At 44.3% G+C, this 24,643-nt stretch overlaps 1 protein-coding gene and 1 long non-coding RNA gene across 2 annotated transcripts in view; one reads left to right on the forward strand and one right to left on the reverse strand.

Annotated features, from left to right (window-relative positions):
- The window catches only part of IL16 (interleukin 16), a 248,252-nt gene that overhangs the window by 42,197 nt on the left and 181,412 nt on the right, over positions 1-24,643 (forward strand). The window contains exon 2 of the mRNA XM_077263616.1: positions 24,514-24,581. The gene's annotated coding sequence lies outside the window, so the exon portion shown is untranslated. The remainder of the gene's footprint in view (positions 1-24,513; positions 24,582-24,643) is intronic.
- Positions 1-24,643, reverse strand: part of LOC143775461 (uncharacterized) — a 104,716-nt gene that overhangs the window by 25,925 nt on the left and 54,148 nt on the right. The gene's annotated exons all lie outside the window — the stretch shown is intronic.

Here is a 24,643-nt window from a genome sequence, read left to right on the forward strand (position 1 = left end):
GCCACAAGGTGTTGCCTGGTTCCAACCCAGTCAGCTTTCTGCCTAACTTCCTGCCTGACCCCCAGTTTACCCACAATGGTGGGGAGTGGCCTAGTGAATAGAACCCTTAGCTCCCCCTGGAGGCCCGGCTGTGAAATGTATTGGTGTCTGTGATACCTGGTCAGATGAACTCCTTCAGTGCCATCAGAAGTACCATAGCTCCCCTTAGTGGCGGAGCCACAGTACTGCAACGACCAGGACTCTGGGGCACTGCATATACAGTACAGACCAAAAGTTTGGACACACCTTCTCATTTAAAGGTTTTTCTGTATTTTCATGACTATGAAAATTGTACATTCACACTGAAGGCATCAAAACTATGAATTAACACATGTGGAATTATATACTTAACAAAAAAGTGTGAGACAACTGAAAATATGTCTTATATTCTAGGTTCTTCAAAGTAGCCACCTTTTGCTTTGATGACTGCTTTGCACACTCTTGGCATTCTCTTCATGAGCTTCAAGAGGTAGTCACCGGGAATGGTCTTCCAACAATCTTGAAGGAGTTCCCAGAGATACTTAGCACTTGTTGGCCCTTTTGGTTGTCCTTAGCAGTGGTTTTCTAGCAGCTATTTTAACATGAAGACCTGCTGCACAAAATCTCCTCTTAACAGTTGTTGTAGAGATGTGTCTGCTACTAGAACTCTGTGTGACATTGACCTGGTCTCTAATCTGAGCTGCTGTTAACCTGCGATTTCTGAGGCTGGTGACTCGGATAAACATCCTCAGAAGCAGAGGTGACTCTTGGTCTTCCTTTCCTGGGGCGGTCCTCATGTGAGTCAGTTTCTTTGTAGCGCTTGATGGTTTTTGCCACTGCACTTGGGGACACTTTCAAAGTTTTCCCAATTTTTCGGACTGACTGACCTTCATTTCTTAAAGTAATGATGGCCACTCATTTTTCTTTACTTAGCTGCTTTTTTCTTGCCATAATACAAATTCTAACAGTCAATTCAGTAGGACTATCAGCTGTGTATCCACCAGACTTCTGCACAACACAACTGATGGTCACAACCACATTTATAAGGCAAGAAATCCCACTTATTAAACCTGACAGGGCACATCTGTGAATTGAAAACCATTCCCGGTGACTACCTCTTGAAGCTCATCAAGAGAATGCCAAGAGTGTTCAAAGCAGTCATCAAAGCAAAAGGTAGCTACTTTGAAGAACCTAGAATATAAGACATAATTTCAGCTGTTTCACACTTTTTTTGTTAAGCATATAATTCCACATGTGTTAATTCATAGTTTTGATGCCTTCAGTGTGTATGTACAATTTTCATAGTCATGAAAATACGGAAAAATCTTTAAATGAGAAGGTGTGTCCAAACTTTTGGTCTGTACTGTATATGTTTTCACGAATATTTGAGCCCATGGATCCATTCTATGTCCATTTTGCAAGCCGGCGAGAAAATCTCGTTGTACGGATGCCATACAGAGGTTTACATGCACAAAATGTGAAGCCACACCTTGCCTACTTATGACATACGGATCACTGTTTAGGGAACATTTCTGCATATTACGCCTGTAAGAAAGGACCGTATTTCCCTACGCTAAGTGTGACCCCGTCCTAATAGTTGGAGTGGTTCCACCTAGACCCTGGGGCCTGGGGAGCTAGGAGGACGGAACCCCAGCAGTATCATGAATGGTACAAGGCAGTCAGGCTGTCCTGGTCTTACATCTAGGCCCCAGAGCTTCAGGATATGTCTATGCACTCATTACCCACACTTGGCATAATCATCACATATTTGAACTGCAATGTACGTAGGTGTCATACATGACGTGGAAGCTGGATGAATGGGGTTAAATAGTAATAACTATTAACTTCTGCGATCTGGAATGTGTCCTCTGTTCTTTCATGCTCATTAGCCCATGTCTGTATACAACCATTGTAGATTCATATTCAATAAACAAGTTATGAAAGAAAATGTTATGAGAACAGTATGTCTGAACTCCCCTGCCCACTGCAGCTTAGCAAACAGGAGGCAACATTCAGCGTCCTCCAGTCTGTGGTCTCCGCAGCTCATATTTAGAATGCCTACCCCCTTATACAAAGGGCTTTCTTTGTTAATCATGAGACCGTGATCACTTCGGCCATATGACAGTCTATGATAGATGAACACAGTTTAGAATTCGGCTTTTAACAGGGTCGGTATCATTTTCTTTGCAGAGAAAATTGTTGAGATTATTAAAAGTTTGTGAATCTCTCCTTCATCTGGGAATATCTCATTAATAATGACATCTGCATTTTTCTTCTTTTTCTGACATAATATAATGTAGATAATGAGTCATTATCTACATTATATTATGTCAGAAAAAGAAGAAAAATGCAGATGTTATTGTACTATTCCAGTGGCTGCTGTACTTCAGAAGCCATGTTACTCTAAATTAACCCCTTGCTGTCCTGATGATTCAACAGTTTATGCTTTTCTTAGTATCTTAGCTATTCATAAGATACCTTCCAATGTAAGAGACATGCCAGAAAAAAATTGATGGATAGCCATTATTATACATTAACTCATTCAATAACTAGCTTCTATGCTGGGATAAGTTGCAGACCCAAAACCTGAGGTTTTACTACTGCTGGGTTCTGATGACAAGCTTCCCTAACCCTTGAAGTGGGGGTATTTCCGTGTAGGTTCTCATTTTTGTATTATTCATGCTATCTTACAATACAGTTAGGCTATGTGCCCACGTTTGGGATTTTTCACGTTTTTTTCGCGTTTTTTCGGCAGCTTTCCGCTACAAAAACGCTTACATTAAGCATCCCATCATTTTAATGCATTCCACAATTTTTGTGCTCATGCTGCATTTTTTTCCGTGAAAAAAAACGCATCGTGGAAAAAACACAGCATATTCATTCATTTTCAGGAAAATCTGTGGATTTGCCGCTATTTTATTGCATTGGGAATCTCAGGGAAAAAACTCGAAAAATCAGCGAAAAAAACACACAAAAAATGCGCAAAAAACGCGAAAATGACACGTGTGGATTTCCTGCGGAAGGATTCTGGTTTTGCTCAGGAAAATGCTGTGAACAATCATAGCCTAAAGGTACCGTCACACTAATCGATATCGCTAGCAATCCGTGACGTTGCAGCGTCCTGGCTAGCGATATCGCTATGTTTGACACGAAGCAGCGATCAGGATCCTGCTGTGATATCGCTGGTCGTTGATTAAAGTTCAGAACTTTATTTGGTCGTCAGATCGCCGTGTATCGTTGTGTTTGACAGCAAAAGCAACGATACCAGCGATGTTTTACAATGGTAACCAGGGTAAATATCGGGTTACTACTAAGCGCAGGGCCGCGCTTAGTAACCCGATGTTTACCCTGGTTACCAGTGTAAAATGTAAAATAACAAACAGTACATACTCACCTTCGCGTCCCTCGCCGTCCGCTTCCTGCACTGACTGAGAACCGGCCGTAAGTGAAAGTACAGCACAGCGGTGACGTCACCGCTCTGCTGTTAGGGCCGGCGCTCAGTCAGTGCAGGAAGCGGACGCCGGGGGACGCGAAGGTGAGTATGTAGTGTTTGTTATTTTACATTTTACACTGGTAACCAGGGTAAACATCGGGTTACTAAGCGCGGCCCTGCGCTTAGCAACCCGATGTTTACCCTGGTTACCCAGGGACCTCGGCATCGTTGGTCTGTGTGACAGCTCTCCAGCGACCAAACAGTGACGCTGCAGCGATCGGCATCATTGACTGTATCGCTGCAGCGTCGCTTAGTGTGACGGTACCTTTAAGGCCGAAACAAGCCGCCCCTCCCCCCCACAGCGTTGGCAGAGGCTGACATGACAATGGGTTGGAGGGGGTGGGGCAGGATTAATGGGGTGGGGATATGCAAAAAGGGTATTTTATAGGGTCGGTTAGGGGTGGGGTTCCTCAGTTTCCCGCTCCTGGAAGGTGAACAGCAGTCCCGCCCACCCTAATTGATATATTTGTTCCGGTAGGGTTTGGTAATTGTCATTATCGGGTCATTGTGTCCTTCTGCTGCTGGGGGTGTCCTTGAAGTTGGTGCTAAATTTGTCTGGAGGGTCCATGAGTATATGGATTCCCCAATTGGTTACATATAGTGGGGGAAAAAAGTATCTAGTCAGCGACCAATTGTGCGTAATTGTCATCATAGGTAGACCACAACTATGAGAGTCAAAATGAGAAAACAAATCCAGAAAATCACCTTGTCTGATTTTGCAAGATTTATTTTGCAAAATATGGTGGAAAATAAGTATTTGGTCATCAACAAAAGTTCATCTCAATATTTTGTTATATATCCTTTGTTGGCAATGACAGTTGTCAAACGTTTTCTGTAAGTCTTCACAAGGTTGGTACACACTGTTAGTGGTATGTTGGCCCATTCCTCCATGCAGATCTCCTCAGGATCAGTGATGTTTTAGGTCTGTCGCTGGGCAACACGGACTTTCAACTCTCTCCAAAGGTTTTCTATGGGGCCACTCCAGGACCTTCATATGCTTCTTATGAAGCCACTCCTTTGTTGCCCTGGCAATGTGCTTGAGATCATTATCATGCTGAAAGACCCATCCATGTTTCATCTTCAATGCCCTTGCTGATGGAAGGAAGTTTGCACTCAAAATCTCACGATACATGGCCCCATTCATTCTTTCATGTACATGGATCAGTCATCCTGGTCCCTTTGCAGAGAAACAGCTCCAAAGCATGATGTTGCCAACCCCATGCTTCACTGTAGGTAAAGTGTTCTTTGGATGCAACTCAGCATTCTGTCTACTCCAAACATGACGAGTTTTGTTTCTATCAAACAGTTGTTCTACTTTGGCTTTATCAGACCATATGGCATTCTCCCATTACTCTTCTGAATAATCCAAATGCTCTCTAGCAAACTTAAGCTTAAGCAGGGGTACACGTCTGGCACTGCAGGATCTGAGTCCCTGGCGGCGTAGTGTGCTATTGATGGTAGCCTTTGTTACGGTGGTCGCAGCTCTATACATGTCACTTACTTGGTCCCCCTGTGCGGTTCTGGGATTTTTGCTCACCGTTCTTGTGATTATTTTGACCCCACGGGGTGAGATCTTGCGTGGAGCCCCAGATCGAGGGAGATTATCAGTGGTCTTAAATGTCTTCCATTTTCTTATTATTGCTCCCACAATTGATTTAATCACACTAAACTGCTTGCCTATTGCAGATTCAGTCTGCCCAGCCTGGTGCAGGGCTACAATTTTGCTTCTGATGTCCTTCGACAGCTCTTTGGTCTTCACCATAGTGGATTTTGGAGTGTGATTGAGGTTGTGGACAGGTGTCTTTTATACTGATAGCAAGTTCAAACAGGTGCCATTAGGAGAACATAATTTTACCTCTATGCAAGTCACTAGTTCGACCACACTTAGAATACTGTGCACAGTTCTGGTCTCCGCTGTATAAGAAAGACATAGCTGAACTAGAGCAGGTGCAGAGAAGAGCGACCAAGGTTATTAGAGGACTGGGGGGTCTGCAATACCAAGATAGGTTATTACACTTGGGGCCAGAGGCGTAGCTAGAGCTTTTGCCGCCCGGGGCTGTTCCCGAGTTTGGCGCCCCCCCCCCCCCCCCCGGGCTCAATACACACAAAGGTTACCAAAAATAGTCAGGACAACACGCACAGAAACAAAACTCTATTTCTTCACTCAGCTGATGTTCAAAAGACAGACCAGACACCATATCACCACAGTGACCTATAATACTATCTACAAGGCACAAATACCGCCACACCATGACCAGATGACATTACCACCACAGTGATCGAATAATATCAAATACAAGGAACAAACACCACAACATCATGACCAGACCACATATTACCACCACATAGTGACTGAATACTACAATACTGATCAATAATTAAAAAAACACAATACTATCACCATAAGTGCCATTATACACAGGAGATCTGTACTTAGTATGCAGCGTCTGTGTATAGGTAATACAGTGATCACCGGTGACATACACAGGACCTCAGTATATAGTATACAGTGTATAGTGTCAGTGTATAGGTAACACACTGACTCACCAGTGACGTCTCTAGGTGAAGTCCTTCATCTTTCATCCAGCACAGACCGCCATCACTTCATCCAGCCAAGACTCGTCTCTGCAGGAAATAACACAGTTATCTCGAGTTCCACTTGCAGAACACATTACTTAATTTTCCCAACTTCTACATTACACCACATGAAGAAGGCGACATAGTGTCACTCTGCACAGTAATAGGACCGCCCCACCATTTAAAACAGTATACTCAAAAAATAAAATAAATACATCACTGCAGTAATAATATCCCTTAATTAGCCCCTATGGTAATAATATTCGCCATCCTGGCCCCCGTGTGTCTCATTCCTGGCTTCAGCCATATGTTCTCCCATTCTGCCCTAATGAGTATCCATCCTGCCCCATATGATCTTCCCATCCTGCCCCATCTGTCTCCATCGTATCCATCCTGCCCCATGATCCTGCCCCATCTGTCTCCAATCCTGCCTCCAGTGTCTCCAGTCATGACGCCATGTCTGTCATCCTGCCCCCTGTGTCTCCAATCATGCCCCGTTTCTCCATTCTGCCCCTGTGTCAAACATTCTGCACCAGTGTCAAGCATTCTGCACCAGTGTCCAGCATTCTGCACCAGTGTCCAGCATTCTGCACCAGTGTCCAGCATACTGCACCAGTGTCCAGCATCCTGCACCAGTGTCCAGCTTTCTGCACCAGTGTCCAGCTTTCTGCACCAGTGTCCAGCTTTCTGCCCCTGTGTCCAGCTTTCTGCCCCTGTGTCCAGCTTTCTGCCCCTGTGTCCAGCTTTCTGCCCCAGTGTCCAGCGTCCTGCCCCTGTGTCCAGCGTTCTGCCCCAATGTCCAGCGTTCTGCCCCAATGTCCAGCGTTCTGCCCCAGTGTCCAGCGTTCTGCCCCAGTGTCCAGCGTTCTGCCCCAGTGTCCAGCTTTCTGCCCCAGTGTCCAGCTTTCTGCCCCAGTCTCCAGCTTTCTGCCCCAGTGTCCAGCGTTCTGCCCCAGTGTCCAGCTTTCTGCCCCAGTGTCCAGCTTTCTGCCCCAGTGTCCAGCTTTCTGCCCCAGTGTCCAGCGTTCTGCCCCAGTGTCCAGCGTTCTGCCCCAATGTCCAGCTTTCTGCCCCCGTGTTCTGTCTTCATACACGTTGATACGGTGTGTGATCCAACATACAGCATAAACCACTTCTGTCTTCCAAAGTAAGCAGACTGTTTTCTGTAGTCTAACTTGTTTATTGGTAACAGGTATTGAAATGCGGTAAACCTATAAGAATACAAATGATTTGAGTAAGTATTGGGCACATAACAGCACAACTGATACTATAACTAACAGGGAAAGCATACAGGATGATGCAACTTCTACATGCAGCTACATACAGTAACTCACAGATAATAGATTTCCCGGGTACTAGTTGCTATACAGTAATCACATTCTATAAAACACTATATTACAAGAGCAAGGATAGCAACCTTACCGGATAAACTAACCAGGGTGGCAGGTAAATGAAGTAGTTCCAACACAGCTGAATAACACGAGTGAACAGGAAATACAAGAGAAAAGGCTGGGGAATTCCCCAATCCCATGATGCTTTGCTGAAACCCACAATGCAACACTCTATTATTCATGGAAAACACAGGTTATAAATTTATCCACCACTGGGTGGTGCTATAACACAGCAAAACTAAACTATGACAATAGTTAACCTTTTAATGTTTGAAACGAACCCCTGTCCTGTTAGAAGGACAGAACACTCCCCGCTTGGCATCAACCGATGCCACACACAGCTCTTTTGGCGAAAACGGTAAGACAAGTTCCGCAACTGGTCTGAGGAATTAAACGAACGAGGGCACGAACAAGTGAGTCCCAAGTTGAGAACCTGTTGAAGCGGTGGGATTTGAGGTGATTGTCTTTAGTCACCGTACGTAGAACAGATACCTGAGGACGGATTTCCTCATCTGCCTCTGGATCCACCAATTCAAAGATGTTTGACTCGTCCACATATGGCGTCGAACGGTACAAGAATGTAGGGCCGGTGAACCAGGTTGAGTCCTTAAGTTGTCTTGCTTCAACGGATCTGGTTGCGTGGTCCGCCGGATTGTGATGCGTGGACACATAGTGCCACTGTTTAGGTTCGGTGGATCTCCTGATCCTTAGCACCCGATTGCTGACATAGACATAGAAGCGATGAGTTTCATTACAAATGTACCCCAGCACTACCTTGCTGTCAGTGTAGAACTCGACTTCTTTGATTTCCAGGTCCATTTCTGTCGAGATAAGCTCAGCTAACTCTACTGCCAGCACAGCTGCACAGAGTTCCAGTCTGGGTACTGTGTGTTCACGGAGTGGGGCCAATTTTGTCCGGCTCATAACAAGCCTTACGTGGCATTGTTCATTGATGTCAGTTGTTTTCAAATACGCCACTGCTGCAATTGCCTTGGTTGAAGCATCGCAGAAGATACAAAGCTTTTGCACCTTGATTTCTGATGAAGGCACAGAAGCATATGGTCGTGCCACGTAGAGACTCGACAGGGCTTCTAAAGAATTTTTCCATCTTTCCCACAATTCTCTTTTATCGCTGGGAAGCGGATCATCCCAATCGGATGTCTCTTGGGTGAAGTCTCTCAACATCATTTTACCTTGGATAGTTACAGGGGTTACAAATCCCAGAGGATCGTACAAGCTGTTCACAACGGACAGGACGCCTCTACGCGTGAAGGGTTTCTCTTCTTCGCTGATCTGGAAGGTGAATGCATCCTTTTTCAAATCCCAGAGTAGACCCAGGCTCCGCTGCATGGGAAGGGAGTCCGTGCTTAAATCCAAGTCTTTTAAATCGGTTGAGTAATCTTGAGAGGGAAAGGCTGCCATTAGTTTCTGGCTGTTGGAAGCGATTTTGTGCAACCTCAAATTGGATGAAGCGAGCATTTCTTGTGCCCTTTTCAGGAGACTGACTGCCGACTCCTCTGTGGGTGTGGATTTCAGGCAGTCATCTACGTAGAAATCCTTTTCCACGAAAGATCTTACATCCGATCCATACTGCGCTTCACCTTCTCTGGCTGAATGTCTAAGGCCATAGATAGCGACAGCAGGGGAAGCGCTGTTCCCGAAGATGTGAACCTTCATACGATATTCCACGATGTCCTTGTAGGGGTCATTATTGCGGTACCAGAAGAACCTCAAGTAGTTTCTGTGTTCTTCTTTAACAAGGAAGCAGTGAAACATATGTTGTATGTCGGCCATAAATGCTACTGCGTCTTTGCGGAAATGAAGAAGTACTCCCAGAAGTCTGTTGTTGAGGTCTGGACAAGACAGGAAGACGTCGTTTAAAGAAACACCTTCGTATCTGGCACTTGAGTCAAATACCACTCTTATCTGACCTGGTTTCTTCGGATGATACACGCCGAAAATAGGTAAGTACCAACATTCCTCGGAATCTTGAAGTACAGGTGCAATTTCCGCGTGGCCACTCTGGAATATTCTCTCCATGAAGGTAAAGAAGTGTTGTTTTGTTTCTGGTGCCTTCTGCAGTTTGCGCGTAAGGGAAACAAATCGACTGTAGACAAGTTCTCTGTTGTTGGGTAAGCGTTGCCTCTGTGGTTTGAATGGTAAAGGTGCGACCCAACTCTTTGATTCATCTCTTACTATCTCTCGCTCCATGATGTCCAAGAACAGTCTGTCCTCTATGGACATTGCTACCTGGTTGTCTTCTCTTTTCCTGTGGAAAACTGTGCACCCTATATGATCTTGCTCACCGTCGCATGCATGGTCTTCACAGGAAGGATCAGCTAACGGACAAGGTGGAGGGGTGTGGTGTGGCAATTCTTTAATCAGGAAACTACTCTCGCATGGCTGGAAGAGAGACGGGCGTCCATTCTCAAGGGTATTGGTGAGCATGCTGTTGACTGATGTCGGCCTGTGTGCTCCACCCAAACAGAAATCTCCCACAATGACCCATCCTAGGTCAAGTCTCTGAGCATATGGGGCGTTTTGTGGGCCGTTGATCTGTCCTCTAGCCTTGTGGACCCGTAGTATGTCTCTTCCGAGAAGTAAGACGATAGGAGCTCCTTGGTCGAGCTCTGGTATCAGGTGAGCTATACATCTCAAGTGGGTGTGATGAGCTGCTACCTCTGGTGTAGGTATCTCAGACCTGTTGTCTGGAATCTGGTTGCACTCCAGTATTGATGGCAAGGATAAGCAGGTTTGACCGTCTATAGACTCTACTTTGAATCCAGTTGCTCTCCTCCCCGCCGTCTCGACAGTACCTGCACATGTCTTCAAGGAGTACGGAGAGCCGGGACCAGCAATGTTGAAGGTGTCGAAGAGAAAGGACTTAGCTAGAGACCTGTTGCTCTGATCATCCAAGATGGCATATACCTTGATCGCCTTATCCCGTTGGCTCGCTGGGAACACTCTGACAAGACAGATCTTTGAGCAGGATCTTCCTGCTACGAGTTCCTTGCAGATTTCTGTGCACCGAGAAGTGACCACTGGGGTGTCCACGTCGGGGTCCGTCTGTTTTTCGGCAGACTCTTCTACTCGTGACGATACCCCTGAGGGTGGTCCAGGATGTAAGGCCGTGTTGTGCTCCACACTACTACATTCTGTGCATTTCACACTGGTTTCACAGTTCTTGGCGAAGTGTGAGGTTGTCGCGCAGCATCTGAAGCATATCTCGTTTTCCTTTAGGAAACTCTTACGGTCTTCTAGAGACTTCTCCCTGAAGGCTCTACATTTTAGGAGAGGATGAGGTTTCTTGTGTAGGGGGCAGTATTTGCTGAGATCCTGTGGTTTGTCCTCTTCTGGAGAGGACTTACTTGCCCTGTAAAGAAAACCTGTGGAGGTAACATTAGTTTTGTGGACTGCCACTGGTGTTTTACTGGGTTTTACACCAGAGGCAGCGGTACATGACATAGTGAAATCGAAACTAGGGTCATTTCTAACTTTAGCCTGCTGAGCAACAAAGTCTACAAACACCCTGAAAGGAGGAAATGGTACCTTATGAGCCTGTTTGTAACGGGACCCGTGACTGACCCACTTTTCTTGTAAGTTGTAAGGGAGCTTTTGGACAATCGGGTTGACACCTCTGGCAGTGTCCAGAAATGCCAACCCTGGTAGATCACCTTCTGCCTGAGCAGCATGTACCTCCATTAACAAGTCGCTCAGTTCCCTGAGCTTTTGATAACCCTTATTTGCTATCTTGGGGAAATCATCAATTCTTTTATACAAAGCATTTTCTATAGCTTCTATTGACCCATAACATTCTTCGAGTCTCTCCCACACCATACGAAGTCCTGTGTGTGGGTACTTTATGTTAATGTTCCTGATTCTTTTGGCGTGTTCAGCTGACTCGCTCCCAAGCCACTTAACCAGAAGATCTAACTCTTCACTACTGGAAAGATGCAAGTCTCTGATGGCATTCTGAAAAGAGGCTCGCCATGCTCTGTAGCTTTCAGCTCGATCAGTGAACTTTACAAGTCCCTTGGTCACCAGCTCCCGGCGGGTAAAGAACCTTGCAAAGTTCATAGTGGCTGAGTCTGTGCCGACGTGAGCTGGTGTGCTGTTGTTATGCGGTGTTTGTGGTGCATCCTCATACCTGGTAGGAGCTTCTGGCATAGGAAAGTCTGTATAAACCCGTTCTGTGGCGAAGGGTGTCCCTGTCAGTCTGGGTGGAGGCCGTACCTTCTGTTCCGTAGGACGGTAGTGGTGATCAATGTCGTTTCGCAGTATACTTTCCTGCTTCCAGTACGGTGTTTGGAGGAAGGATCTCTGGTAATCTGTATAGGCTGGTTGGCGTAACGGATCAGAGTCGTCTTCCACTTTGGGATGTTGGCGGACATATTCTGAGACGCGTTGAGCAGGGTCCTGATGATCAAGGTCTGGTCCGCGTATGTCGCTGCCTTGCTCGGATTCAGGAAACTCCACGGCTTCTAAAAACTCAGCTTTGGCTATTGCGGCTGCTGCTTCTTTTTCAGCGGAAAGCCTTTCTAAGGTCGCTTGCAGGCGGGCTCTATCTGCTTCTTGCTCTGCTCGCAGGCGGGCTCTTTCTGCTTCTTGGTGGGCTCTTTCTGCTTCTAGCTCTGCTTGCAGGCGGGCTCTTTCTGCTTCTTGCTCTGCTTGCAGGCGGGCTCTTTCTGCTTCTTGCTCTGCTTGCAGGCGGGCGCTTTCTACTTCTTGGTCTGCTTGTCTTAGCTTTAACTGCATCTCTTGTGCAGCGAAGGAGGATCTTACTTTCGCCGCCTCAGCTTCTGCTCGGGCGAGGGTGACAGACCTTTTCGAGGAAGACTTGCTAGAGCGGCTTGTTTGGGACCTCGTCCTGAGTGAAGATGCTCGACTTGCAGACATTTTGTGTCCGTTTGCAGGCTGTAGGATGTCTCAGAGCGGGTAGGAATGACTTCAGCGTGGACTGAGACGTGTCATGCTTGGTGGGCTGCACTCTCGGTACTTGTGACTGTATGGCGGCCGCTGCGGTATCTGCAGGCAGTGCGATATGGTACAAGCGGCTCCGTAAGAGTTATTTGCTATCGCTGGCGTCTAGCCTCCCTTTACTGTAATCCTCCGCTGGTATTTAGCACCCGTTTTACTGTTCTGTCTTCATACACGTTGATACGGTGTGTGATCCAACATACAGCATAAACCACTTCTGTCTTCCAAAGTAAGCAGACTGTTTTCTGTAGTCTAACTTGTTTATTGGTAACAGGTATTGAAATGCGGTAAAACTATAAGAATACAAATGATTTGAGTAAGTATTGGGCACATAACAGCACAACTGATACTATAACTAACAGGGAAAGCATACAGGATGATGCAACTTCTACATGCAGCTACATACAGTAACTCACAGATAATAGATTTCCCGGGTACTAGTTGCTATACAGTAATCACATTCTATAAAACACTATATTACAAGAGCAAGGATAGCAACCTTACCGGATAAACTAACCAGGGTGGCAGGTAAATGAAGTAGTTCCAACACAGCTGAATAACACGAGTGAACAGGAAATACAAGAGAAAAGGCTGGGGAATTCCCCAATCCCATGATGCTTTGCTGAAACCCACAATGCAACACTCTATTATTCATGGAAAACACAGGTTATAAATTTATCCACCACTGGGTGGTGCTATAACACAGCAAAACTAAACTATGACAATAGTTAACCTTTTAATGTTTGAAACGAACCCCTGTCCTGTTAGAAGGACAGAACACCCCGTGTCCAGCTTTCTGCCCCCCTGTGTCCAGCTTCCTGCCCCCCTGTGTCCAGCTTCCTGCCCCCCTGTGTCCAGCTTTCTGCCCCCCTGTGTCCAGCTTCCTGCCCCGGGCCCCCCGGATCGCCGCTCTCAATAAAATAAAAAAAACAAGTTCTGCTTACCTGACCGCGCTCCTGCTCTCTCTGGTTATCGGTGGGGGCGGCCATCTTCCTGAGGCCGCGTGTGCGCAGATAGAGTGCTCTGCTGCCCGGGGCTTCAGGAAAATTGCCGCGGGATGCCGCGCGTGCGCAGATGGAGATCGCGGCGGCCATTTTTCTGAAGCCGAGATGCGAACAGGTTCCCTTTAATAGAAAAAAAAAATTCTGCGCCGCCGGCGACCCGCCCCCCGCATTGTGCCGCCCGGGGCGGACCGCCCCCCCCCTTCCTACGCCTCTGCTTGGGGCTATTTAGTTTGGAAAAACGAAGGCCAAGGGGTGATCTTATGTTAATGTATAAATATATGAGGGGACAGTACAAAGACCTTTCTGATGATCTTTTTAATCATAGACCTGAGACAGGGACAAGGGGGCATCCTCTACGTCTGGAGGAAAAAAGGTTTAAGCATAATAACAGATGCGGATTCTTTACTGTAAGAGCAGTGAGACTATGGAACTCTCTGCCGTATGATGTTGTAATGAGTGATTCATTACTTAAATTTAAGAGGGGACTGGATACCTTTCTGGAAAAGTATAATGTTACAGGGTATATATATTAGATTCCTTGATAAGGCGTTGATCCAGGGAACTAGTCTGATTGCCGTATGTGGGGTCGGGAAGGAATTTTTTTCCCCATGGTGGAGCTTACTCTTACCACATGGGGTTTTTTTGCCTTCCCCTGGATCAACATGTTAGGGCATGTTAGGCTATGGGTTGAACTAGATGGACTTAAAGTCTTCCTTCAACCTTAATAACTATGTAACTATGTAATTACAACAGGTAATGAGTGGAGGACAGAGGAGCCTCTTAAAGAAGAAGTTGAAGATCTGTGAGAGCCAGAAATTTTGCATGTTTTTAGGTGACCAAATGCTTATTTTCCACCATATTTTGCTAAATAAATCTTGCAAAATCTTAAAAGATGATTTTCTGGATTTGTTTTCTCATTTTGACTCTTATAGTTGTGGTCTACCTATGATGTCAATTTCAGGCCTCTCTCATCTTTTAAAGAGGGAGAACTTGCACAATTGGTCGCTGACTGAATCCTTTTTTTCCCCACTGTATTATGGTTTGGTCTAGTGATTTGGGGGGATCTTTGGCAAGGGTTTGTCGGATCCCCAGGGTTTAAGTGGACAATGGAACCCCTCGGGGTATTGGTGCTCCCGAGCCAGTGGGGTTATGGCTGGGAGTAATTTATGGTTAGTTATTAAATCCGCAGTTCTCTGTTTGGTTAGTCACCAGATTTTGGGAGCTTCAATGATCATCCCAGTGTTTTATTTAAATTATTGTTAAATATTTGTATGTTGTATAAATAGAGGCTGCTGTGGCCAAAATTATCCAACTTTATGTGTCTTTGCTTTATTGGGGGCCCTGGTCAGGGGTGGTTTTGGGTATTCAATTTGGAAGGTTTGGTTAAAGGAGGGTTCCCACCGGAGCATCGACAATACCAAAGTCGTGTTTATGTATTATTACATGGTGTCCATTCAGTTGATGACTTTTGTCAGTTGCAATGATGTTAATGTTCACAAATATGCACACAAATCGGCCACTGATCAAACCGCTCTGGATGCTTGTTGTTGGGGGATGATCTGAATATACAGAAGGTCAATACTCCACCGGATAGTAATTGGGAATATATTTTCATCAGAATCTCTTAATCTTGCAAACTTAGACTTGGGCTCTAATTCTTCAAAGCATCTACACAAGAACTCTGGCATAGATCACTCTAAGAAGTTGCAACATTTTTGCATAATGTGGATTTGCTGTTTGCATGTCAGTTTCACCCAACTCCACCAGAATGAGTTATGCTGGGGCAGAACGGGGGTATGATGCCCCAGTCATTTAATTCATGGTGAGCGGTGGTGTATCTTACATCAGTGATCTTACTTCAGTCCCTGACTGAAGTAAGATGGGTGGTGAGGCGCACAGAGGCGAACGCCACTTTTCAGACATGCCTGATTTATTAAGAAGCATGCAACTTCTAATGAATCAAGTGCCTCTGACTCCTGCATCAAAACAGGTGTGAACAATGCCGATCTAAATGAATTGGGGCTTGGGTGCATTCACCTGTTAGATTCTAATAAGGGTTGTCTGGTTAAAATAAGTTATCTCTTATCAACACTATAGGAGATAACTTGCTGATCGGTGGGTGTCTCACCTCTGGGACCCACACTGATCGATATATTGGGGAACTTTTATACCCGTTATAAAATGATGGACACTCGACTGCTGCACCATTCATTCTTTATGGGGCTGCCTGAAAAAAAAACGAGGCCAGCACTCAGCAGCCCCGTAGGGATTAAATGGAGTGCAGGTTGTAGATGTGCACTGCTGTTCTATTCTTACAGGGATGAAAGTTCTAGTGATCAGTGTGGATCCCAGAGGTTGGACCTCCACTGAACAACAAGTTACAGTTGTGCTCAAAAGTTTACATACTCCAGCAGAATGTTTGCTTTCTTGGCCTTTTTTCAGAGAATATGAAGGATAACACCAAAACTTTTTCTCCACTCATGGTTAGTGGTTGGGTGAGGCCATTTATTGTCAAACTAAAGTGTTTTCTCTTTTTAAATCATAATGACAACCCAAAAAATCCAAATGACCCTGATCAAAAGTTCACATACCCCATTTCTTAATACCGTGTATTGCCCCCTTCTAACATCAATGACAGCTTTTAGTCTTTTGTGGTAGTTGTGGATGAGGTTCTTTATTTTCTCAGATGGTAAAGCTGCCCACTCTTCTTGACAAAAACCCTCCGGTTCCTGTAAATTTCTGGGTGGTTTAGCATGAACTGTGCGCTTGGGATCTCCCCAGAGTGGCTCGATGATATTGAGGTCAGGAGACTGAGATGGCCACTCCAGAACCTTCACTTTGTTCTGCTGTAGCCAATGACAGGTCAACTTGGCCTTGTGTTTTGGATCATTGTCACATTGGAACGTCCAAATAAGTCCCATGTGCAGCTTCCGGGCTGAAGAGTGCAAACTTGCCTCCAGTATTCTTTCTTTTACTTTACATTTTTATTTGTAAAATAACCAGACTATAAACAATGCCAATATATAAATTCAGTTTCTATGATCTTCTGTTTCAGTTACAGAAAAGTAAAGTACATCTAATAGGTACTCAATCTACTCAAAGCTTGCCAAAAAGATGCCTGTGTCTTCAGTTTTGTAGTGATATTCTAGATGGTAGTTCTGTATATCAGGGTGGGGTATTGCATATATTAAGGTGGCAGTGTGGTTCAATTTATATTGTTTGAAATTTCTCATGTTCTAAAAAAAAGATTGTTTCAATAAAGATTAATAATACTTTTATCCACTGCCCTACATCTCACTTCGTACCTCTTTAGGTAACTCTATGTAAGTATGTATTATTTATGCAGTATTACAGTACTATCCTTGTATTATTAAATGGCGGACATTGAGATAATGAATGACATCTATATGCTAGAATAGGTATTATGTAAAGATGTTTTTATTATGGGGCGACCTCTTTCAGATTATGAGGGAGATTCACTAAGGTAAATGTGCCAGACTTAATTTGTGCCAACAAATCTTATTTATATACTTTGCATCGGATGAATGATTTGTTTAAGACCAGTATGCTCTCCCGTATGCTCGACAGGGGGGCATGTCCTAGTGGGGAAGGGGTGTGACTTGCTGTGAAAGAGGCTCGGTTTAAATTACAACACAGTCCGCCAAAAAGTGCTGTGAATTATTGGCACATGGGTAACCTTTCTGTACAGTGACATGCCTGACATAAGCCTCAACAGGGCAGACAAAGTACGCCTGCACCGGAGCCGCGGCATGAAGACCAGAAGAGGACGTCATCGCAAGAAGATGGGAGGCCCCGGACCGGACCACGACGCCCATCGGAGCAGGACCGCCCATGGGTGAGTATAATCTAAAGTCTTTTTCTCCTCTTTCAGGTAACATTGTCGGCTTATCTACAGCATTACAGAATGCTGTAGATAAGCCCCTGATGACGGTGAGCTTACCTCACCATTGATTTTGGGGGTGACAGGTTCCCTTTAAAGGCTTGGACAGTTTTAGTAAATCTGCTCCAATGTTTCCATTTTTTAGGTCTGTTAACCCCTTAATCCCATATGACGTACTATCCCGTCGAGGTGACCTTGGACTTAATTCCCAGTGACGGGATAGTACGTCATATGCGATCGGCCGCGCTCACGGGGGGAGCGCAGCCGATCGCGTCCGGGTGTCAGCTGCCTATCGCAGCTGACATCCGGCACTATGTGCCAGGAGCGGTCACGGACTGCCTCTGGCACATTAACCCCCGGAACACCGCGATCAAACATGATCGCGGTGTACCGGCGGTACAGGGAAGCATCGCGCAGGGAGGGGGCTCCCTGCGTGCTTCCCTGAGACGATCGGTACAAGGGAATGTACTCACCTTGTACCGAGCGTCTTCTCCCTGCAGTCCCCGGATCCAAAATGACCGCGGGGCTGCATCCGGGTCCTGCAGGGAGTACTTCCGGGTCAGGAGCAGGCTGCAGCTGCAGCTCTGTAAGCCTGCAGCGATGAATGAGATCGCAGAGTGCTATGCAAACTGTGAGATCGGCGATCTGTGATGTTACCCCTGGGACAAAGTAAAAAAAAAAAATCCACATGTAAAAAAAAAAAAATTCCTAAATAAAAAATATATATATTATTCCCATAAATACATTTCTTTATCTAAAAAAAAAAAAAAAACAATAAAAGTACACATATTTAGTATCGCTGCGTCCGTAACGACCCAACCTATAAAATTGTCCCACTAGTTAAACCCTTCAGTGAACACCGTAAGAAAAAAAAAAAAACGAGCCAAAAAACAACGCTTTATTATCATACAGCCAAACAAAAAGTGGAATAACACACGATCAAAAAGACGGATATAAATAACCATGGTACCGCTGAAAACATCATCTTGTCCCGCAAAAAACAAGCTGCTATACAGCATCATCAGCGAAAAATAAAAAAGTTATAGTCCTCAGAATAAAGCGATGCAAAAATAATTATTTTTTCTATAAAATAGCTTTTATCGTATAAAAGCGCCAAAACATAAAAAAATGATATAAATGAGATATCGCTGTAATCGTACTGACCCAAAGAATAAAACTGCTTTATCCATTTTACCAAACGCGGAACGGTATAAACGCCTCCCCCAAAAGAAATTCATGAATAGCTGGTTTTTGGTCATTCTGCCTCACAAAAATCGGAATAAAAAGTGATCAAAAATGGTCACGTGTCCGAAAATGTTACCAATAAAAACATCAACTCGTCCCGCAAAAAACAAGACCTCACATGACTCTGTGGACCAAAATATGGAAAAATTATAGGTCTCAAAATGTGGAGATGCAAAAACTTTTTTGCTATAAAAAGCGTTTTTTAGTGTGTGACAGCTGCCAATCATAAAAATCCGATATAAAAAATGCTATAAAAGTAAATCAAACCCCCTTCATCACCCCCTTAGTTAGGGAAAAATCATAAAATTAAAAAAATGTATTTATTTCCATTTTCCCATTAGGGCTAGGGTTAGGGCTAGGATTAGGGTTGGGGCTAGGGTTAGGGGTAGGGTTAGGGCTAGGGTTAGGGTTGGGGCTAGGGTTAGGGCTAGGGTTGGGGCTAGGGTTGGAGCTAAAGTTAGGGTTAGGGTTTGGGGCAAAATTTAGGGTTAGGGTTGGGGCTAAGGTTAGGGTTGGGGCTAAAGTTAGGGTTAGGGTTGGGGCTAAAGTTAGGGTTAGGGTTGGGGCTAAAGTTAGGGTTAGGGTTTGGATTACATTTACGGTTGGGATTAGGGTTGGGATTAGAATTAGGGGTGTGTCAGGGTTAGGGGTGTGGTTAGCGTTACCGTTGGGATTAGGGTTAGGGGTGTTGTTGGATTAGGGTTTCAGGTAGAATTGGGGAGTTTCCACTGTTCAGGCACATCAGGGGCTCTCCAAACGTGACATGGCGTCCGATCTCAATTCCAGCCAATTCTGCGTTGAAAAAGTGAAACAGTGCTCCTTCCCTTCCGAGCTCTCCCGTGCGCCCAAACAGGGGTTTACCCCAACATATGGGGTATCAGCGTACTCGGGACAAATTGGACAACAACTTTTGTGATCCAAGTTCTCTTGTTATCTTTGGGAAAATAAAAATTTGGGGGCTAAAAATCATTTTTGTGGGAAAAATAAGATTTTTTTATTTTCACGGCTCTGCGTTGTAAACTGTAGTGAAACACTTGGGGGTTAAAAGTTCTCACAACACATCTAGATAAGTTCCTTGGGCGGTCTAGTTTCCAATATGGGGTCACTTGTGGGGGGTTTCTACTGTTTGGGTACATCAGGGGCTCTGCAAATGCAATGTGATGCCTGCAGACCAATCCATCTAAGTCTGCTTTCCAAATGGCGCTCCTTCCCTTCTGAGCTCTGCCATGCGCCCAAACAGTGGTTCCCCCCAACATATAGGGTATCAGCGTACTCAGGACAAATTGGATAACAACTTTTGGGGTCCAATTTATCCTGTTACCCTTGTGAAAATACAAAACTGGGGGCTAAAAAATCATTTTTTTTTTTTAAAAATGAATTTATATTTTCACGGCTCTGCGTTATAAACTGTAGTGAAACACTTGGGGGTTCAAAGTTCTCACAACACATCTAGATAAGTTCCTTGGGAGGTCTAGTTTCCAATATGGGGTCACTTGTGGGGGGTTTGTACTGTTTGGGTACATCAGGGGCTCTGCAAATGCAACGTGATGCCTGCAGACCAATCCATCTAAGTCTGTATTCCAAATGGCGCTCATTCCCTTCCGAGCTCTGCCATGCGCCCAAACAGTGGTTCCCCCCCACATATGGGGCATCAGCGTACTCAGGACAAATTGGATAACAACTTTTGGGGTCTAATTTATCCTGTTACCCTTGTGAAAATACAAAACTGGGGGCTAAAAAATCATTTTTGTGAAAAAAAAAAGGAATTTTTATTTTCACGGTTCTGCGTTATAAACTGTAGTGAAACACTTTGGGGTTCAAAGCTCTCAAAACACATGTAGATAAGTTCCTTAGGGGGTCTACTTTCCAAAATGGTGTCACTTGTGGGGGGTTTTAATGTTTAGGCACATCAGGGGCTCTCCAAACGCAACATGACGTCCCATCTTAATTCCAGTCAATTTTGCATTGAAAAGTAAAATGGCGCTCCTTCAATTCCGAGCTCTGCTATGCACCCAAACAGTGGTTTACCCCCACATATGGGGTATCGTCATACTCAGGACAAATTGCACAACAACTTTTGTGGTCTAATTTCTTCTCTTACCCTTGGGAAAATAAAAAATTGGGGGCGAAAAATCATTTTTGTGAAAAAATATGATTTTTTATTTTTACGGCTCTGCACTATAAACTTCTGTGAAGCACTTGTTGGGTCAAAGTGCTCACCACACATCTAGATAAGTTCCTTAAGGGGTCTACTTTCCAAAATGGTGTCACTTGTGGGTGGATTCAATGTTTAGGCACATCAGGGGTTCTCCAAATGCAACATGGCGTCCCATCTTAATTCCAGCCAATTTTGCATTGAAAAGTCAAATGGCGCTCCTTCCCTAACGAGCTCTGCCATACGCCCAAACAATGGTTTACACCCACATATGGGATATCAGCGTACTCAGGACAAATTGTGTAACAACTTTGGGGGTCCATTTTCTCCTGTTACCCTTGGTAAAATAAAACAAATTGGAGCCGAAATAAATTTTGTGTGAAAAAAAGTTAAATGTTTATTTTTATTTAAACATTCCAAAAATTCCTGTGAAAAACCTGAAGGGTTAATAAACTTCTTGAATGTGGTTTTGAGCACCTTGAGGGGTGCAGTTTTTAGAATGGTGTCACACTTGGGTATTTTCTATCATATAGACCCCTCAAACTGACTTCAAATGAGATGTGGTCCCTAAAAAAAAATGGTGTTGTAAAAATGAGAAATTTCTGGTGAACTTTTAACCCTTATAACTCCCTAACAAAAAAAAATTTTGGTTCCAAAATTGTGCTGATGTAAATTAGACATGTGGAAAATGTTACTTATTAAGTATTTTGCGTGACATATCTCTGTCATTTAAGGGCATAAAAATTCAAAGTTGGAAAATTGCGAAATTTTCTAAATTTTTGCCAAATTTCCGTTTTTTTCACAAATAAACGCAAGTTATATCGAATAAATGTTACCACTATCATTAAGTACAATATGTCACGAGAAAACAATGTCAGAATCGCCAAGATCCGTTAAAGCGTTCCAGAGTTATAACCTCATAAAGGGACAGTGGTCAGAATTGTAAAAATTGGCCCGGTCATTAACGTGCAAACCACCCTCGGGGCTTAAGGGGTTAAAAAATTCCCCAAATCCCTATGCAATAATTGGATAGTGCGTGCTACAATTGTTCCTGTATAATGTGAACGTGATGACTCAGTTGATAGTGTGTGAACATGGCATTGTGCCTTCATTAATATATTATGCTGGGCCACAAAGATCAAGCTTTTTTTGGCTAAGAAATCTAGCTGTAAGGAAACCATGGTGTCACATAGTGTTGTATTAATTAATAATAATAATAATCTTTATTTTTATATAGCGCTAACATATTCCGCAGCGCTTTATAGGTTGCACACATTATCATCGCTGTCCCCGTTGGGGCTCACAATCTAGGTTCCCTATCAGTATGTCTTTGGAATATGGGAGGAAACCCACGCAAACACGGAGAGAACATACAAACTCTTTGCAGATGTTGTCCTTGGTGGGGTTTGACCCCAGGACCCCAGTGCTGCAAGGCTGCAGTGCTAACCACTGCGCCTGTTTTACTTGTTTAATATTGATGTATGGATTCATGATCCAAGAGTCCTACATTCTAAAACAATCCCGTCCTTGGCATAAAAGTAATATATAAATACCGTAATTACTTTAAAATATGGTAACTACCAGTGTCAACTGACCACTAATCCATGCAAGATTGTTATAAAAACCGTGGTTAAACAGGTCCTTTTAAATGTAAGAGACCCTAAAGGCCATGCCACATGCCACAGGGCGCTGTTTAGCACTTAGTGAGAGTCGGTAAGACCATAATTAGTTCCAAGTTCCTGCCTCACAAGTATTTTAAAATTCAACATAAATTGTAACAGGAAGGAACAGCACGAATTGATCTCTGAATTTCATTAACTGGTAATTAATAGCATCCTATTGACATCATTCTATTTCTTTTATTGCTTTCTGTGGAGAGTTACTCAACCAACAGCCTCTTACAAAATGACAGTAAGGGGTCTCTTGGCCGACAGATCGTTTGGATTTATTCAACCTTACTGGTCAATGCCAAGGACAAGTTTGTATTGTGGAAGGTCTGATTCACGTTTCCAAAAGTCCTGTGATTTTACATACATTGCTAAACCAGTTCACTGGGAAAGTGACTCATAGCGGCTTTTAACTTGTTCAGGACTTTGCATGCGACCAATTATAAAGGCAAAGCATGCCATTTTATAATTGTTTCATGGTAATAAACAGGAGCCAACGCTGTTGACAACCATGTTGATTAACCCCCAAAGTATACCACATATTGAAAGTGTTTACAGGCTTTTATTTACAGCTGGATGTATTCAAGAGTGGTGGATGATTGGTCAGATCTATTAATATACTTTTGATTTAACGGTTTTGGGAGTTATATTAATCTATATCACGTCTTTTGGAAACAAGGCAAACCTAAAAGAAACACTCTATCAGGGGATTCTGGTATAACAGTGAAGAATTCATAATTTGGGACATCCATTGTCTAGTCAAAGCAGAGAGTGGCCAGTCAGAGCATCCCTTTCTTTGGAGGACTGGGCCTCTCTATGCATTTCATGACTGGGCCTGTCTATGCATTTCAGGACAGGGCCTGTCTACGCATTTCAGGACTGGGCCTCTCTATGTATTTCCGGACTGGGCCTGTCTACGCATTTCAGTACTGGGCCTCTCTATGCATTTCAGGACTGGGCCTCTCTATGCATTTCAGAACTGGGCCTGTCTATACATTTCAGGACTGGGCCTGTCTATGTATTTCAGAACTGGGCCTATCTATGCATTTCAGAACTGGGCCTGTCTGTGCATTTCAGAACTGGGCCTGTCTACGCGCTTCAGTACTGGGCCTCTCTATACATTTCAGGACTGGGCCTCTCTATGCATTTCAGAAATGGGCCTGTCTATGCATTTCAGAACTGGGCCTGTCTATGCATTTCAGAACTGGGCCTGTCTGTGCATTTCAGGACTGGGCCTGTCTACGCATTTCAGTACTGGGCCTCTCTATACATTTCAGGACTGGGCTTGTCTGTGCATTTCAGTACTAGGCCTTTCTATGCATTTCAGGACTGGGCCTGTCTATGCATTTCAGGACTGGGCATCTCTATGCATTTCAGGACTGGGCCTCTCTAAGCAATTCAGGACTGGGCCTCCCTATGCATTTCAGGACTGGGCCTCTCTAAGCATTTCAGGACTGGGCCTCTCTATGCATTTCAGGACTGGGCATCTCTATGCATTTCAGGACTGGGCCTGTCTATGCATTTCAGGACTGGGCCTCTCTATGTATTTCAGTACTGGGCCTGTCTAAGCATTTCCGGACTGGGCCTGTCTATGCATTTCAGGACTGGGCCTGTCTATGCATTTCAGGACTGGGCCTGTCTATGCATTTCAGGACTGGGTCTGTATATGCATTTCAGTACTGGGCCTGTATATGCATTTCAGGACTGGGCCTGTATATGCATTTCAGGACTGGGCCTCTCTATGCATTTCAGAACTGGACTTGTCTACGCATTTCAGGACTGGACCTGTATATGCATTTCAGGACTGGGCCTGTCTATGCATTTCAGGACTGAGCCTCTCTATGTATTTCAGAACTAGACCTGTCTACGCATTTCAGGACCGGGCCTGTCTATGCATTTCAGGACTGAGCCTCTCTATGTATTTCAGGACTGGATCTGTCTATGCATTTCAGAACTGAACCTGTCTACATATTTCAGTACTGGGCCTGTCTATGCATTTCAGGACTGGACCAGTCTACGCTTTGATTTACAGATAGCTTTTTATGACATTTTAATATTTTGTAATTTTCTTGTTTTCTTATTAAGGGAACTCATGAAAGAAATAATGGATCGGTTCACACCTGCACCTACTTTAGCCTAAAGCAGAATAATGGGTGAGTTTTGTTGTTATCACATTTTTACGTTCTTATTTTTAATGAATACTTTATGTGTAGGA

The sequence above is a fragment of the Ranitomeya variabilis genome, chromosome 5 (assembly GCF_051348905.1).
Source record: "Ranitomeya variabilis isolate aRanVar5 chromosome 5, aRanVar5.hap1, whole genome shotgun sequence".
NCBI lineage: Eukaryota > Metazoa > Chordata > Amphibia > Anura > Dendrobatidae > Ranitomeya > Ranitomeya variabilis.